This window comes from Misgurnus anguillicaudatus, chromosome 18 (genome assembly GCF_027580225.2).
Source record: "Misgurnus anguillicaudatus chromosome 18, ASM2758022v2, whole genome shotgun sequence".
NCBI lineage: Eukaryota > Metazoa > Chordata > Actinopteri > Cypriniformes > Cobitidae > Misgurnus > Misgurnus anguillicaudatus.
The window spans coordinates 10588289-10606257 of NC_073354.2; the positions used below are offsets into that span (position 1 = coordinate 10588289).

Consider the following 17969-nt stretch of genomic DNA (forward strand, 5'->3'; position numbering starts at 1 on the left):
TAACATTTGATCAAACAGCTGCATAACACAACAAAAATATATTTAAATCTTGAAGGTTTTGCTTGACCTGAATCAGGCTGTGCATGTCCTCAGATGAACAGATTGTGTGCTCTGTGACTCTACTATATGCTCATTTTAATCCTTGCTATGTTATCTGATGTGGTCTGCCATCCAAATCGTATTTGATATTTTATTTTTTGAGTTTTCACTATCATGCATAACTATTATTTACTTCAGAAACTGTAACCATCCAAAATAAGGTACTGTTCAAAGACTCAAAAACTGAAATGATAAGAAAAATTACAATGCACCATCATAAACAACTAAAATGTAACCATGTCTTCCCATCAAATGTGAAACATTTTTGAATGGCTGGAAAATCCTGCTTAATTCGCATCATACCAAATTTGAGCATTACTTATAAAAAGACATTAATTATGCATCTGCTTTGACCTTTTGTCCTTGTGAAGCCAAAACAAACCATGCACACAACCCTCGTGCATTGCAGCACTTTTTGCATTTGAATAGCGTATCATTTTCAACGCTGAAATAGCCATGTTTGCGCTTTTTCCCCTTCCACTCCACTATTCTCCTCTTTGCCTTAAAATAGAATGCAGAAGAGGGTTGTTGCTATGGTGATACATCCACTGGCTTTTGCGAGACATTTATAGCCACGCAATCCACGGGGGGATTTAGCTCCCTGTAACTTTCTGTAATTTCCAATCTAATTATATCCCGCTGCTGTGGCTGGGCTGGAACAGCGCATGGGTGATCTGGGACTGAGTTTTTGGCTCGCGGCCCCCCATATGGTGACTGTGCAATGTGCCGTTACCCGTGAAAGAAAGGGCTTCAGCGTGAACTGTCATTTGATCACAATGAATATCAAAACGATCACTTCAATTTGAAAATGTTTCTTGGATGTACGATATTGGGAACGTTACCATCCCATGCTTTATTCCATATAAATATGTAAATATGCAAACTTTTAAGACCATTCACACATTTGAATGTTTGTGCAAAAATGTACAATTCAACAGATTAATAGAATTATCATTCATCTCCGGGCTGCATGAATAAAGCATCACATATTACAATTTTTGCATTTCTCAGACCAAGCGAAAAGCTGTCAGACATGTCTATTAAGGCCATGGATATGAGCTTTACACAATTTTATCTTGTTCCTCTGTGGACCGTAGAGCTCAAGCGTGCACCTGATAAATGTAGTATGGAGGCCCGCTGACCACAACATCCTGTCATTTTTTGGTTCATTAAAGCCTCTGATATTCATTTAATACGACTCCTCCGTGAGCAGCTGTGTCTCCACAAACTCATTACCGCTCACGGCCACCAGTGATCAACAGAGCCGACTGAAATCCGCAGGCATGTCTTTGGCATTTAGTTACATGAATGATGTGACGATTTGTAATATAAGTTACATTAGACATATTGTATGGATTACATCAGACATTAGACATTTCTAAGTGTGCTTGTGCAATACACACAGTCAGCAGCTGCTAAATTTACAGAGTAGGACAAAATTGAAATCCAAGCCAAATATTTTAAAGGTGAAGTATATATCATTTCTGTAATAAGGTAAATTGCAAAAATAATGTTAATTTCAAACAGGATTCCTGAATATCCATATTAACCCCCCTTACATAGTTTGGAAAGAAAAATGGATAGTTCCACTCAAAATTAACTATTAGTTGAATCAGTGTTGTTATGTTAAAGGATTACTCCACTTTCTTAAAAATAATAAAAACGATAATTTCACCCCCATGTCAGCCAAATGTTGATGTTTTTCTTTGTTCAGTCGAGAAGAAATTAAGTTTTTTGAGGAAAACATTCCAAGATTTTTCTCAATTTAATAGACTTTATTGGACCCTAACAGTTTACAGTTTTAATGCAAAATCAAGGGCTCTAAACGATCCCAACCAAGTCAGAAGGGTCTTATCTAGCAAAATGATTGTCATTTTTGGCAAGAAGATAAAAATATGCACTTTTAAACCACAACTTCTTGTCTTGCACTAGACGTGTGATGTGCCAGCACGACCTCATGTAATGCTGCGTAAGCACGTCGAAATGCAATTAACTTAACGTTTAACAGAGACAAGTAGCCTACCACTGAACCTATAGGGTTGGCATTAGGGTTGTGCCGATAGACGATAGTATCGTTAATCGACGATCGTCATGCATATCGCTGTTAGCGGGCTTTCATGACGATAGTTGGCGAAAGTTATTATTGTTATTATCATCATAGTTTCACATTAACATGCACATTGCGTGCTTTTCATAGCATGAGAGGGTTTGTGGGCTTCACTTTGCGCGAGAGAGCTTGAAACGCCCCCGGATTCCTTTTCGCACCTGGACTTAATGCGCGCGGACTCTTGCTCGGTCCTGAGCTTGTAATACGCGCAGCTCTGCCATTTCCTTGTACTAAAGAGGTTCACTGTTAGACTTAACTGTAATTTCTACAGTTAGTTACCACAAAATGCCTAGTAAAATACCATAATTTTTTTCCCATTTCATTACTGTAATATTCATTGCATTGTGGGTATTAACATTTAATTTACAGTGATTTACTGTATGTTTTGAATTTGCGGTAGACTGCTGTAAAACAACAACAGTAGTGCTACTGTAGGTGAATAAAACAATCTTATAAAAGCATATAAAATGTAAAAATAAAATATATCTATAAAATGAAATACATTTTATTTGTTATGCTTTTAGCAGTGAAGCAAATTTCAAAATGAGAATTGTTTTTCAGCAGTGTAAATCATTTATTGAGAATTGTAGGTAGAAACAAGAAAGGGATTATGGATAAATGCTTGACCATCGGATTTGAATTTGACCTCAAGACTTCAAAACAAAATTTCGCTCCTCAGACTTTTATAAGGGACTCTGTGGCACTGTGGTAGTGTAACAGACCTATGACATGGCTGACCTGGGTTTGATTTCCCTTCAAGGCAATATATTTTTAAAAACTAGGTTACAGTAAGGGTATTATACTACTGTAAAATGGAACTGCGGTAAAGGCATCATACTGTGAAAAACATGTACAGTTATGGTACTGTAATGGGGCAGTTACAGTAACTCACTGGCAACATGTTGCCAATGAGTTACCGCATATATACAATAAAAAGTCTAACAGTGTTGTTAGGCACGTAGGGGTTTAAGTGTTGCCCTTGGAGTAAGTCAGCTTCTTTCTTGTCCACCAATCAAGTGACTTGTCATAAATTAGAAAAAAATGAACAAATACATAAATGAGTAAATGTGCCCCAACCCCCGATACTATCGTGTATTGGCGATCTCACAGGCTAACGATATAGGAAGATCTCACAATGGGGCATATCGCCCAACACTAGTTGGCATTCTCATAATTCTAATGGGATACTCGTATCTTCATTAATATGCTATCTCAATATATAAATCATAATGGAGAAAAACAGCTATAATAAACTGCATTTAATCTTGTCTGTTATGATCTCATATAACACTGAATGATATTTAATTAGTGGTGTAAATAGTAGCAATGTTTCTGCCAGAGGATGATGTCATTCTCGGCAGAAGCTAAAGACGAAGAGGGCTGGGGGTAACGATAGAGCAATTTTTCAATAAAAGCATAACATTTAATGAGATATTTTAAACATTAAATTTAGATTATGTACCAATGACAATGACAGCAGCAGTATTAAATCTTGTCTTAAGAACTGAAAATTGTAATATAAAGAAATCCACTGGGTTTAGTGAAATGTGACACTTCAGCCTTTCTGTGCTTGTTTAATAGCCATGGAAACAGTTAAATGTCAAATCACCAAATAAATGCATTATGCATTTATACATGTCATTTTATAATTTATAATGATTATGCACATTAATGACATTTTATTTTCATTACATTTTACTCACAATACATTCAGCCTTTGAATGAGATTTATTATGTGTCCAAGCAAAAGCTTCTTTTCGTTGAAAAGCGTTTTCCTCTAATTTCAATTTATATTGGTCCCTCACAGGGGCCGATATGTTGAGATCACATGACCAGCTATATCTCTTTTAAATTATTTTATCAGACACTGCATGAAGTAAAAAAATAATTATTTAACCAGAAAGACCTCACTGAGATTAAATTAGGAGTGTCCTGGCCAAGATAAGCAGCAAAACAAAGAGTTTCAAACACAAATAGACAAAACACACCAAAGGTACTAAAAAAATAATGCCTACTATGGCAAGCCATTTTAACTTTTATTCGTTGAGTTCTTGATATCAACAAAATAATTTTCAGTAGTTAAAATTTTAATTCTTGATATCAGAAATTAAATTTCTACTAGTAACAATGGCAATTGTTGATAACAATTAAATTTACACTAGTAACAATGATAATTCTTGATATGTGTAATTATATTTTCACTAGTGAAATGTCACCATAGACTGCCATTCAAATTCAAATGTTGATATCAGGAATTACATTTCCACTAGTAACAATGTTAATTCTTGATATCAAGAACTTAATTGTTGATATCAAGAATTGAATTGTTGATATCAAGAATTAAGGTTGTTACTAGTGGAAATGTAATGGTTGATATCAACAATTGCCATTATTACTAGAAAAAATTTAATTTCTGATATCAAGAATTACATTTTTAACTAGTAAAAACTGAATTGTTGATATGAAGAACTCAACAAATAAAAGTTAAAACGGCTTGCCATATGCCTGCATGCAAATAGAAACTTAGTGAATGGCATTACTACCTTAAAACATTCACCTGTGCACCATATTTCCTCCATGCCACTAGGAGGCACTATAACAATAGGATTACTGTAATCAAAGCTAAAGAAAATTTTTACGAGAAAACTCTAAAATCTAAATTGTTTCCAGTTGTTTTTTCTTCCACTTAATATTTTCTGGTAATTTAATATCAATTAACGCCAGCTGAGTGTTTAGCAAACAAACCAAAGGAGAACAAACATATAAACAAACAGCAGATGACATCAAAGCTCCACAATTACATGTCAGTGACCAGATTGGCTAGTTCATTAGTCTGCCATGTTTATCTCAGCAGATGGAAATCATCATTATTAAGCTTCTGCTGTATGAGCGGCATCAAATACACACTCGTACGCAAACACACACTTCTCCCCTCCGCAAGCACTGCTTGCTTCTCCCTACCTCATTGATTTTGTTTATTGTTTGTCTCTTGGCGCTGCGAGGCCTTTTTTAAAACACATTGTGGGAGCGTTCCAAATTGTTCTATTAAGTGGGTCATCTTTTCCGAGGGACCCAGGAAAGACAAAGGAGCTTTTGTGCATCTCTTCCTGTGAGGCAAAAGCCCCCTGCCTTTATTCTCCTTTTGTATGTGCATTTCCAAGAGTTTCTGCAATAAGATCTGATTATTAATGAAAGATTGTTTATGTGAGAGTTTATGTGCATGTGTGTACCATTGTGATTTCATTAGTTCAAGGGAAATTATGGCACGTGTCTGTATGCCAAGACGAATAAAGTCCTATTCTGCATGCAATCTGTTTTGAAGGTTGAGTGTTTAAAATGGACATTTTTGCCCCTGGAGCTTGAGTCTGCGCCAGTGACTCAGCCCTGTAACTAGTAAATGACTGAAGTCACTGAATGTGTGGGGTACATGTGCTAACCAGGGCACTTCAGTGTGGAACAGAAGAAAATGGTTTAAAGGTGCCCTAGAATGTAAAACTGTATTTATCTAGGCATAGATGAATAATAAGAATTCTGTACATGGTAATGACATATCGTGAGCCTCAAACACGAATGTTTCTTACTTCTTACGGAAACCTCATGCATGCAAAAGATGACTGGAAAACAAGCCAATCTCAACATACTGTAACCTACCTGTGATGCTGCGTTTACACCAGCTGCGGTAGAGGCGTGAAGCACAAGTGATTTCAATGTTAAGTCAATGTGAAGACGCATTGACGCGCATCTGGAGGTCTCGCGGCACAGGTGAGGCGTTTGGCGCGGCGTGGAATGGCGCAAATTGAGCGCCTGGCGCGGTACGCGTGAATGGTGCTTTTTCTGCATTTTGCATTTGACGCGAATTGCTGGTTGACGCCCGAAGTTGAAAAATTATCTTTGGCGGAATTTCACGCCATGTTAACCAATCAGGAGCCTGCTTGCTGCTGCCACTCATTCAACCTTGATATTGTCCGTAAGCAGTCACCCGGAGCTAAACGACACACGTTCTTATTTCTATAGAGACAGGAATTAAAAAGGACCTTGCTTGGAAGAGTGTCAGTGAGGACATTGGGCAACCCGTGACGTTTATCGACCCGCGCCGTTTATTTTCCCCCTATAGTAAGGTTACCAAATACAAACCGGTAACTCTCTCGATAAATGCAAATCAACATCAGCCATCTTGCAAACAGACAACCGCATAGCACTTGCCCCTCCCACAAGAAACGGATTTTGCCTCTGACGTGCGTCAAATGCTTGTTTTTTTCCGCATCTACTTCGCTCTACACGCGCGAATGCATTCAAAGTGTTAAAGCGGCAAACAAGGCGCGGTAGACGCGATTTTGACGGCTGAAACGGGGTTGGTGTAAACGCAGCATAACAGTGCCTGTGGCGTTACAGTCGTGATGTACACCCCAACATTAAATTACACATTAAATTAATAACAATGTTGTTACATTGCTAAAAACAAAGTTATGACTGCTGAGTTAGCATTATATGCTAGTTAATGCTATATGCTAGCTTTTAGGCTGAAGTTCTACTATTGACGTTACAGTTACATTTTGCAGGTCCATACTGAAAAACACACACAAACGTACCACTCAGAAACATCCAGTAACAATCTCCAAACAATTATTTATTCCTCAAATTTCATATCTTCATCTGAAACAGCCAATCAGAGCAGAGCTCAACATTATTATTCATGACCCTTCTAAATAAGGTAATAATAGACCTCAGGTGGGTTGTATATGGACATATAAAGCTGTCTCTGGAAAATTTTTGCACTTAATAAAGTCACATGCCTTCTATGTGGGTATCAGAGAACAATTAAAACATATTATTTCAATGCATTCTTTGGCACCTTTAATAAAACTCAATTTTAATTTTAAGGTTACATTTGTTGAAACTGGAAAACTGTTACAGTTTCTGAAAATGGCATTAGCATGTTTTGTCAAGTAGGCCATGCTAGAAAAACATTCCTGTTAACTATCCTATCAGATTTTAGGATTAGAGTTTTGGGTTGAGATCACGCTATATGGGTTGAGGCTTGGGATTAAAGGCTTAAACTACATTCAACTGATCTTTTTCTCCGATTTTAGGGTTGTGGTTTGGGTTGGACTGTGATTGATGCGAATTTATGAGAAGCAGTTGTCATATGCATGTATCGTCACAAGACATAATGACATAAAGAGCTAATGAGACTCAACATTATCGATGTACCATCATATTTGACTGCCCCTAATGTGTTGGGGAACAACATTGTAAATGTGTTAGGGAACATCTTCAAACGCCTATCTTCAAAATGATCCAAATGAATGATTTTAAAGGACAAATGTACACATGACCCTGGCAGGAAAGACTGAGAGGTGTAAGGTAGTGCTATTAAAAACGGGAACCTTTAGAGCTTTTTTATAAATTAGTGTGGTTTCTCTTTCATCTTTTTTTTTAATTACACAGTTGTTTTTTTATAATGGTCGGTCACCATTTACCAGATAACCTGTGTCTCATAGGCATTCAATACCACAAAATAGTGAGTGTGCTATGACTACTGTAAGTTTGTGATTTGTGTCTGTTTGCGATATGTGGACAGGCATGTGGGCATTACACGTTGGTTGCTCTCATCTATCTGATTAATGGCTGAGAAGGCAGAGACCCTTTTAGGCCCCTCAGACTTTCCAAAATAAACAACTCGTGCACTCTGGATTACTATCGATCTGAGCCATGCAAGGGCGAGATCTCTTTCTCTACTTTCGCTTTACCTGTAATCTTTCCTTTTTCACTTTATCTCCAACCTTTCAATTTATCACTCACACAATCATACTGTCTTTCACCCCGTAATTGTGGTTCAATTGATGTCTTGATCATCCGAAGTTTCTTTTTTTAGGTAACCCCTTTATTTATACGACGAACGCTGTTTTTAACTACTGTTAAAGCATTTAAAACCCACTAAAAAGAATTATGACTGCCAGTGGATGTATAATGTTATGAATGTCTGCGTTGATTTACAGCGCCCTTGGCATCTTCACAGAAGATTGGTATGCTGTCGTCTAGCGAAGCCTGTTATTACAGTCTCCTGAGAAACGTAGAAATGCAGTATGGAGAGATGCCTATATTTTATGCATGTTGTTTAAAATACACAGTGTTTTTCTACTCATTCCTGGCATATTTTCCCCCATACAGTGTCTTGAGTGGTCAGTTGCACACTGACTTCACACGCATGCCTTTTGAAAAGTAATAAATACATAGTTAGAAAAAAAAGAGTTACAGTTTAGGAAATCTAGTTTACATGCTACTTAGTGGCTCAAATGTTGTTCTGTGTAGTTGTCTGTTTAATTCAATGATAGTTTATTCTTAAAGTCGCAATGAAATTAAAATGAAAAACTATATATATATATTTTTTAATATTGTGGTATTATTAACAAAGGACTTATCTGTGAGCTTCATTATTTTTAATGTGTGTGCTCATAATCTTTAATCAAAAATGCAAATCTCCTCCCCTCCTCAAAACGATTTCTCTTCCCTTCCGGTCATAAGTATGGCAGGCAAGACCCAACTTCAAATAATCCAATCAGATCTCGATGGACAAATTCAAATCCAGCCCTGCCTAATTTCATCTCAAAAGCCGTTTCATTCGGATATACGTCACCACGGGGAAAATAAGGCAATCGCTACTTCCGTTTCATGGCGACTTTAAAGGAATACAGTAATTCAGACAAAAACTAAAATTCTTTAACAACTCAACATCAGGCCATTCCAGATGTGTTTGACATCCTTTCTTCAGTAAAAAGGTGCAATGTGAGACTTTTAGAAGACTTTTAGAAGGATCTCTTGACAGATATGCAATATAATATACATATTATCAGTGGTGTATAAAGACCTTACATAATGAACTGTACTGTATGGCTTTTATTACCTTATTATGAGCCGTTTTTATCTTCATACACTGCAGGTCTCCTTGGAAGTCGCTGTCATGTTTCTACAGTTTCTTTAGCCCTAAACGGATAAATTGTTTTACAGAGGGTATTTCATCCCTACCTTGGCCGTGTCTCAATCTGAAGCTGCAGCCTGCGGAGGTCGCATATGCAGGCTACATACGTCCATGTTACAACAACTTATGATTAACTAAAAATAATAGTCAACTTTATAATTGTTAATATTATTAAATAAGACAGTCTTGGTGATATATGCAACCTAGAAATGCGACCTCCGGACGCTGCAGCCTTTGGATTGCAAAACGGACAATGTCATTTGTTTTTCCTGTGGCACTTACCATAGCTTCTCTTTGACCTTGTTCACACTGTCAGTCCAAATCTGATTTTGGTGCATATTCTATTCACTTTTAGAACGTGTGAACAGCCAAAAACCACAAGAAATCAGTTTTTTGCTAATCAGTATCAGGCTACATCCAGAGATGGTTTGAAATCCTTTTCAAATCGCTTTTCTGGAAATCCACTTCAGTCTGACCGCTCGAATTGTATTTGTGTAGCTTTTTGGTTACGTCATGCTGTCGCGTCACGTAAAATGTAAACGTGTCAGATGTCGAGGCAGATTGTCGTGCCAGCGCGACGTCATTGCCATAGAAACAGTGCAGATAATCCGTCAAAATGCTAAAGGACGCACAGATCGAATCTGAACAGTTGTGATACACAATATGGAACGTGTCAAAGAAATTGGATTTGGACTGACTGTGTAAACAAGCGCTGCATCCGAAACGGCATACTTTCATACTATATAGTAGGCAAAAACCACTACTTCGCCTACTATAAAGTATGGAAGTAGGCGTTTTCGGACGCAGTGTAGGTCTCTGTGTTTCGAAATTGAAGTTGGTTGCAATTCGCAATCTCACAGCTAGATGCCACTAAAAAACTCACACTGGTCCTTTAAACAAAATAATTAACAAAATAATTTTATATTCAAATATCATCGTTTTAATTTATAAATGATACAAAATGTTAAACTTTGAAAAAGCACATACAGTCATAATTAAGGTAATTAAAGTCACCATGAAAATAAAAAAATTGTCATTTGTTTTGGAATATTGTGGTATTTTTTTTACAAAAGACTTTTCTGTGAGCTTCATTATTTTTTTAAATTCATCATTTTTTATATATTATATATAGTATTTTTATATTAGATATTATACTTTTTTATATTATTTAAAAAAAAATTATTTTCTTTCGGTCATATGGTATGCTAGGTGGGCGGGGTCCCGGAGACGATCGCTGTGATTAGCAATTAGCAACTTGACCCAACTTCAAACGATCCAATCAGATCTCAATGAACAAATTCAAATCCAGTCCTGCCTTATTTCATTTCGGAACCCAGTTTCACTCGGATATACGTCACCACGTGGAAAATAAGGCAATCGCTACTTCCGCTTCATGGCAACTTTAAAGCGACTCTAATGTGTTGATAAATATCTTCTAAAGCAAAACAATAGCTGTATTTTATTTTATTTTATTCATTTTATTTATTTATTTATTTTTTTTTTTATAAGGCCCATGAACCTTTTTACTTTATTACGATTTTATTTCCAGACAAACTGTTGAAAACGTGTGCAAATCATTGCTTACGGTTTTACCATTTTTGCATCGATTTTTCCATTTTTTAGTAGAAAGAGCATTTTTTCCTGTTTCATAGCCATCCAATCATATTACAATCAGCACTAAAATGTTCTCCATATCAACATTAGATCTGTCATCAAGCCAAATCGGTTGTCCTCAAATCCCCTAGTCCTGGCACATCAATGGTTATGCCACCTGCAGTCTCTTTGCGGCTCGGGTGAGAGCAGGGGCTTCCCCCTGAGCCAGAAACAGCGACGTCTGCGTGGACAGGATGAGCACTAGGACCCAGCGAAAGCTGCATTTTCTTCCAGGGGTTGTCTAAGCCTCAGTGCACACCCCTGCCTTGGAAAGCTGAGAAGGAGAGAGAGAGAGGAAAAGAGCAGAGGAACGCAGCGGCTCTGTTGTTGTGGTCAGTTTACGAACACTGCTCAGGCAGAAATGGAGGGGCTGAAGTACAGGAACTGACCCACTGTTATCAAGAGCAGTGGAATACGTGTGGATGGTCTTATTGAGAGTGGATCAGCATTAAAAGGTGACTTGGTTGTTGATCTTTTGGGCAGTGTGCATGGGCGCCAGTGCATGAATATGAGGGTGCATGCTTTTGTGGGTCTGTGTTTTTATTGCGAGGGTTTTAACAAAAGGAGGTGTTTGGGGTGAAGGGATACGTCTGAAGACAAGCAATGTGGAAATGAGTCATCACTCCACACGAGTGGAATACTTGTGTGTGTGTTTGTGTGTATAGCCGGAGGATCATTTCACTGTTTATTGGTTGCTCTTTCATAGCTCGGAAGGATTTATTGAGTTGCCACTTCATTTACATATCAACTTTGTATTGTTTTGTCCCAAAACAAATCGTATGGGGATAAATAGACTCAAGACAATTGCCGACATAGACCGCAAAGCTTTAAAATGTTTGAGGATACTAGCATCAGACAACGTGGTCTTCGTAGAAATGTTTAAAATTAAATCGTGACTTTTGATTACAGACTTTAGTGTCTGAGCAAACCTGAGTATAATTTGAGACACTATTTTTCCTCAAACTATTTAATACACGAAGATTAATTTGTGTTTCTCAAGGCAAGAATACTTACAGTAAGTCTCAATGTGATCTGCTGTCATTGCTGACACTGGAGAAACAGTTGAGCAATAAAAGAGATCTCATTTGTAAAACTCATTTTCTTTCGTGTGTGTTTAATAGGAATAAACTGAAAGGATAAACAAACAGGACTGAATAAGTGTTTGCACAAAGAAAAGTTTGCCATGGATCAAAGAAGGAAATTCCACTGCAAGATCATTAACTTCTCATCTGTTTGATCATCAGGTTTGCATCGCTGAGTGTTTTTAGTGAGGAGTAACTGTGGTGAGGGCAGGCTTACCACAGACTGCTTGTGATCTCTGTGTTAGCCTGGACAGATGGTGGTAGGCGTGTTTGTATGTGTGGTATGTTGTGTCTGTCGGGCGGAAAACTAGTTAAGAGAGGAAGATCTGATCTAAGCACAGCAACAGCAGACCGAAGCGTTGCTCGACTGGCTCAACAAAGCTCGATTCTCCAGCTGATTTTTGCCACGTGTTTGAGTCGGTCTGTGCACCCACTGCATTTATGGTCGAGTGATGTGTGCGAGTGCGTTTCAATAAGAAGCATGTAGAGTCTCTTTATGGACTGAGAGTGTTGACTGTGCTCAGTTGTGGATACTTGTGTTACTGACTCAGTGTTATCAGCTTTCAAAAATGTGCTGGTCCACTCCATTCTTGGTTTTCCTGCTATCTTGCCTGTGTGTAAATCCTAAAGTGGTTCCTCTGTTTGTTTGTCTGTTTGTTTTGGGGAATGGGTTTGTGTGCGTAAGAATCAAGAATGTTTATAATGCCTGAGCTATCTGTTAATGTTTCAATTGAATGCTGAAATTCCGTTTGTAAGCCACTTCACTTTTTTTAACCAAGCATCTATACCATTAATGCAAAGAGTTGCAGAGTTTAGCTCCAGCCCTGATCAAACCCACCTGAGCAAGGTAATCAAGGTCTGCAGGAACATAGACATTATATACGTAGACGCCTCATAGACTGACCATGCATATTGGAGATGTATGCTGCGTCCGAAAACTCAAGGCAGTGACTCGTTGCCTCGCTGCCTCCTGAGGAAATGACTTCGGAGGCATGAAGGTAGCTCAGAGAAAGACTTTCGGACACACTTCTAAGGCAGCGTGTTTGAAATTTAAACAGAGAGCGCCTTTGTGATAACTAATCACATATTTGAAAACTACCATACTAATTTCTCGCTAGAAATGCAATTAAAATGTGTAAAAAGTGAAAGTATACCTTTATTTACACTAAATTGGTGGTCCAGTCGCGTTCTTGGCCGCCATTTTATTTTTTCGAACTCGACCGGACTCGACCAATCACATTCTTAATGTACGTCCACGCATAGGTATCTCAGGAGACAGGAAGTAAACCAAACATTGAATTCGGACATGCCTTGATGCCTTCCTGCCTTGGAAAGCTTTAGAGCAATTTAGAGTTTTCGGACGCAGCCGTAGTATCAGCGCGGCCGCCATCTTGGATGGGTCCCCAATGTGTTTCCCCCTTGTTTTATTTCTACTGAGGAAGGTGTATCCCCAACTACAATAATCATAACTCACCGAATTTGGTTACACATAAGTAACATTAGTTACGATGACATAATACTATAAATGGTAAAATAACCCAAATTATTGTTCAATCTTGCCTTGCGATCTGATATCAATACTGCGCCGGTTATTGCAACCGCAAGTTACACAAAATATGTGCATAGTTGCTAGCTCTCCGTTGACTCTGGTGCTAGCATAGAGTGAGGAGACCCAACCAATATGGCGGCGACGCTGGATTGCGTTCCAGCACGTCATGAGGTGTCTACATAGCCTATATAATGTTTATGTTCAGGAATACCAGAAACTTGCATGCGGGTGGGTTTGATCAGGATAGTGGATCGAAGGGCTGGAGCTGAGAACCTCTGAATTAATGTCATGTGACTAATTACTAGTGTGGTCGATTGGCCGATATGAGGCCGATATAACACAAATGTAATTACAGTAAATAAGAGACAAACAGAAAATTGGTGAAACTACATAAAAATGTATTTATTATAACATTATAACATTTATAAATATACCCTTTTAAAGTATTTAAAACATATTTACAAAATTGCTAGAGCATCTGTATCTCAAAACAGAGACCATACACTAATGCTAAACCCGTAGACCTTTTAAAAAATGTATAGTAATGTTGATATTATTAATGTTTGTAGACAGTAGGCAATCAACGGCATCACGCCCACGAATTAGTGCGCGTCGAGGGGTTAAAAAAGAGAATGTTTCATTTGATTCAATTTTAGATGATGGAATATGCAGAAAGAATAGAATTTGACCGAAAGGTCTGTTGCTTTATAGCATATTCAGGTCGTGCATCATGTTTTTGAAAAGTAACTTAGTAAAGTAACTAATTACTTTTGAAAATCAGTAATCAGTAAAGTAACTAGATTACTTTCTTGGAGAATAATCAGTAATCAGTAATTAATTACTTTTCCAAGTAACTTGACCAACACTGCAGAATACACATGTGACAGAAGGAATTGTGTAACTTTTAGAAGGATCTCTTGACAGAAATGTAAAATAATATTCAGAACTATATTATCAGTGGTGTATAAAGGGCTTAGATAATGACTGTATTGTTTTTATTATCTTAGAATGAGTCGTTTTTATCTACCTACACCATGGGTCTCCTTACATGGAAGTTGCTGTCATCATTAGCCCTTGGCGATATGACCAAAATCTTGCAGAATATCATGTAAAGATTCGTTTTATATCATGATGATGATATGGATCACGGTAGAGTTTTATTAATCTTTTAAATAAGGTTTTAATGTTATTACAATCAATATTTAATGCCATAGAATTTTCTTAATTCTCACGAACCAAGATAAAAAACAAACAAAACTCAAGCTCACTGAAAGAATGATAATAAATAATAATGTATATTATTAAAGGTAGAAAAGTGATTTTCTCTCAATGCTGTTTGATTAACATGAGTGACAAACAGGAGCAAAATTAGGTATCTTCTCCTTTAAGACCAAAGTCTGGATCCAATATACTGTTACACACGTGCTTTCTCTTTTGGCTGTTCACTTTCTCTTAAGACCAAAATGTTCTACAGAGCATGTTCCGTCCCTAAGTTGTCTCAGACGATGACGTGTTTGTCCTGTGGCGTTTTGAAATAATGGGGTGAGCTGTTGGTTGCAATTCCCAATCTTACCAGTAGACGCTGCTAAAAAAAATTACACACACCACCTTAAAGATTTACCCGGGTCATAGATTTTTCGGTATTCTGAAACTGGATAGTAAGGTGTCCATCAAGTACACACTTAAAAGTACACTCTTAAAAATAAGAGCCATAAGAGAACCATTATTAGTTCTAAAAAATAAAGCATTCAAGAACCATTTCTTTCATACCTTTTAATAATTTAACTCTTTCCCTGCAAGCGTTTCAAAAAAAGTTGCCAGCCAATGCCAGCATTGTTTATAATTTTCACAAAAATTAATGCCTGCCAGAAAATGTTGTTCTTTAAATATACATAAACATACAATATATCAAATGAAAGAACAGACCTTCTGCTTTCAAATCATAGACTTTAAAAAAGATGGACGACTCGACGTCGCCAAAAATGACCGACCATGGATGCGCCATGTGACGTAAAAACGTCACTTTGGAGCCAAGCCATGCATCAAACTTCCGCCCAAATGCTCGCGCGACCAATTCAACCACGCCAATCATAACGACACACCCCGTTTCTATAGCATCAAATTACTAGCTAAAATGAAACTTATCAGAAAAATGAACACTTGAACATCATATCAGTGTGATAACAACTAGTGATAGACTGATATATCGGCTGGCCGACATATTTGCTAGTTTGATGGGTGCTGTGTTCGCTGTTTTTTTCCCCGCCGTTATTTACAGACTTATTTACAGATTTATAGTTTTTTTATGTTCAATAAATGTTACTTTTTTAAATTGAGACTTGTAACATTTAGCATCATTGTGTAATTTTTATGATGTAAATTGAGTGAGCAAAAGCAGTATCGGCTCAAAATATCGGCGCAAGAAAATCGGCAGCATGTATCGGTCATTGGCTAATGCTGATGAAACACAAATCGGTATTAGCATCGGCACTAAAAAAATCCATATCGGTCGATCCCTAATAACAACTACTTGAAAGGACCAAAACCATCTTTTGGCAACTTTTATTGAAAGTGTAAATATTTTTTTTTATTTAGAGCAGAGTCCCATTCGTTTGAATGGAGAGGGTGGGGTTTATGACTTGTACTGCAGCCAGCCACCAGGGGGCGAACAAAGAGCAAGCGGCTTCACTTTTCAAGACTTATGAGGCACACCCGGTTCAAATAATCAAACAAAAAACAAAAACATTACTTCCTACCTTTTTTTTGTTCTCTCTTATCACTTCTCAAATATGAGTAGGTTTCTTAACAAATAGGAAATTGAGCAAAAAGCTGAGATGATAATTCAATTTTTGTCAAGGTCTTTTGTTAGAGATCTGATGCAGAGTGATCCTCAAAACATACACAGTGTTTAAACTGTTTGCCGTAAGGGAATACTTCTGAATTTTTAAGTTAGGTAAGCGCATCACCTGGTGGATAATAGCGGAAATACGGATTGCTGGAAAAACTCGTCATTTGCAGGGAAACGTTTTTTCTTAATTGACGAGTTAATTTGTGAAAGAGTTAAAGAATCGTTTTCACCACAAAGAACCTTTTGTGAAACAGAAAGGTTTTTTGGATGTTAATGGTAGACAAAAATGTTTCCTCTATGGCACCTCTTATTTTTAAGAGTGGTCCGGGTACTTTCGCCTATTGTTTTTGAATACTATCAATTCAGAAAAAACTACTCACCTTGCATACTGATTTGCATTTTATATAGCATGAAGGTGCCTTCGAATGCAGTGACAGTCTTAAACCTTGAACTTGTGACCGAGCCGTGACGTTAAAGGCAGTAGGAAAATATTTCTCCATTTCAGTTAGATTTAAAATCAATTAACATGCCATATTATTCATATAATATAAAATTTCATACTGTATTTTCATTATTGTATTCATATGCACAGTATATGCAGTATTATACAACATGCATTGAAACTAAATTTATGGCAGGTACAACACTGCAAATATTGTAAAACAAAAAGTATGACATTGTAACTTTTCTGCCACATTTTCACAGATTATGATGTCATTCTCCAAGATAATTCATTTAAGATCACAAAACCAGCTGCACTGACATGAGAACAGTCTGAACACTGTGTTTCCTCGCTGTGTCCTTGAACCTGCTTGAGAAGAGAGCAAAGCTCCAAGCGTGGTGTTTAGTTACAGGGGCTGATGTCATGATTCATGATGTCATGCTGTTGTATGACCGATTGGTCTGCTACTTTGATTCTGATTGGTGGATGGCTGTTTTGGGAGAGTGAGTCAGTGACTTTTTATTTATCATTAATATTTACTGGCGGTGGCTGGTGAATGTGGTTGGTGCTGTTTGACGGTGGAGTATCTGTGTGTATATTTATAACATTTAGTTCACTTTGGAGGTATGTCTTACCCACAACCTTCAGTCAGCAATCAGCATAGTATTGTAATGATTACCTGTAGTTATCTTTATAGCTGGAGTACACGGAGCAGTAAAACAGAACTGATTTCATTTATAGCATCTCTTAGTGATGATGTCATTCCTTGTGATGTGATCGTCATCGCCGTTGGTCCATTGTGTCTTTTTGTAAAATAGCATAAACATGTTTAGTTATAAGTGGTGCTTTTTGTAATTTGCCATTCTTATTCTTAGCCCCTAATCCTAAGTCACTTTGATGCTTAAAGTAACTTACCATACATCAGTTACACTGAAAAAAAAGATTCATTGAATTTAATCAATTTTTTTAAGGTAAGTGGTTGCAATCAATTTATTTAAGCTACATTTAAACAAAAGTTTTATATTTTATTTTACTTTACTAATCTTTTTTGTTTAAATGTAGCTTAAATAAATTGATTGCAACCACTTACCTTAAAAAAATCTATTAAATTCAATGAATCTTTTTTTTTTCAGTGTATGCAATACACATCAGTTATACCTCAAATCATGTTGTTTGTTGAAGAGAGGTGTTAATACAAGACTTGCATGCT

At 37.1% G+C, this 17969-nt stretch overlaps 1 protein-coding gene across 2 annotated transcripts in view; it reads left to right on the forward strand.

Annotated features, from left to right (window-relative positions):
• Positions 1 to 11083: 11083 nt before the first annotated feature.
• The window catches only part of ches1 (checkpoint suppressor 1), a 48800-nt gene continuing 41914 nt past the window's right edge, over positions 11084 to 17969 (forward strand). Inside the window, exons 1-2 of one of the 2 annotated variants that reach the window (XM_055185904.2) lie at positions 11084 to 11293; positions 11960 to 12082. The gene's annotated coding sequence lies outside the window, so the exon portion shown is untranslated. The remainder of the gene's footprint in view (positions 11294 to 11959; positions 12083 to 17969) is intronic. The other variant, XM_055185903.2, reaches the window with a different exon arrangement.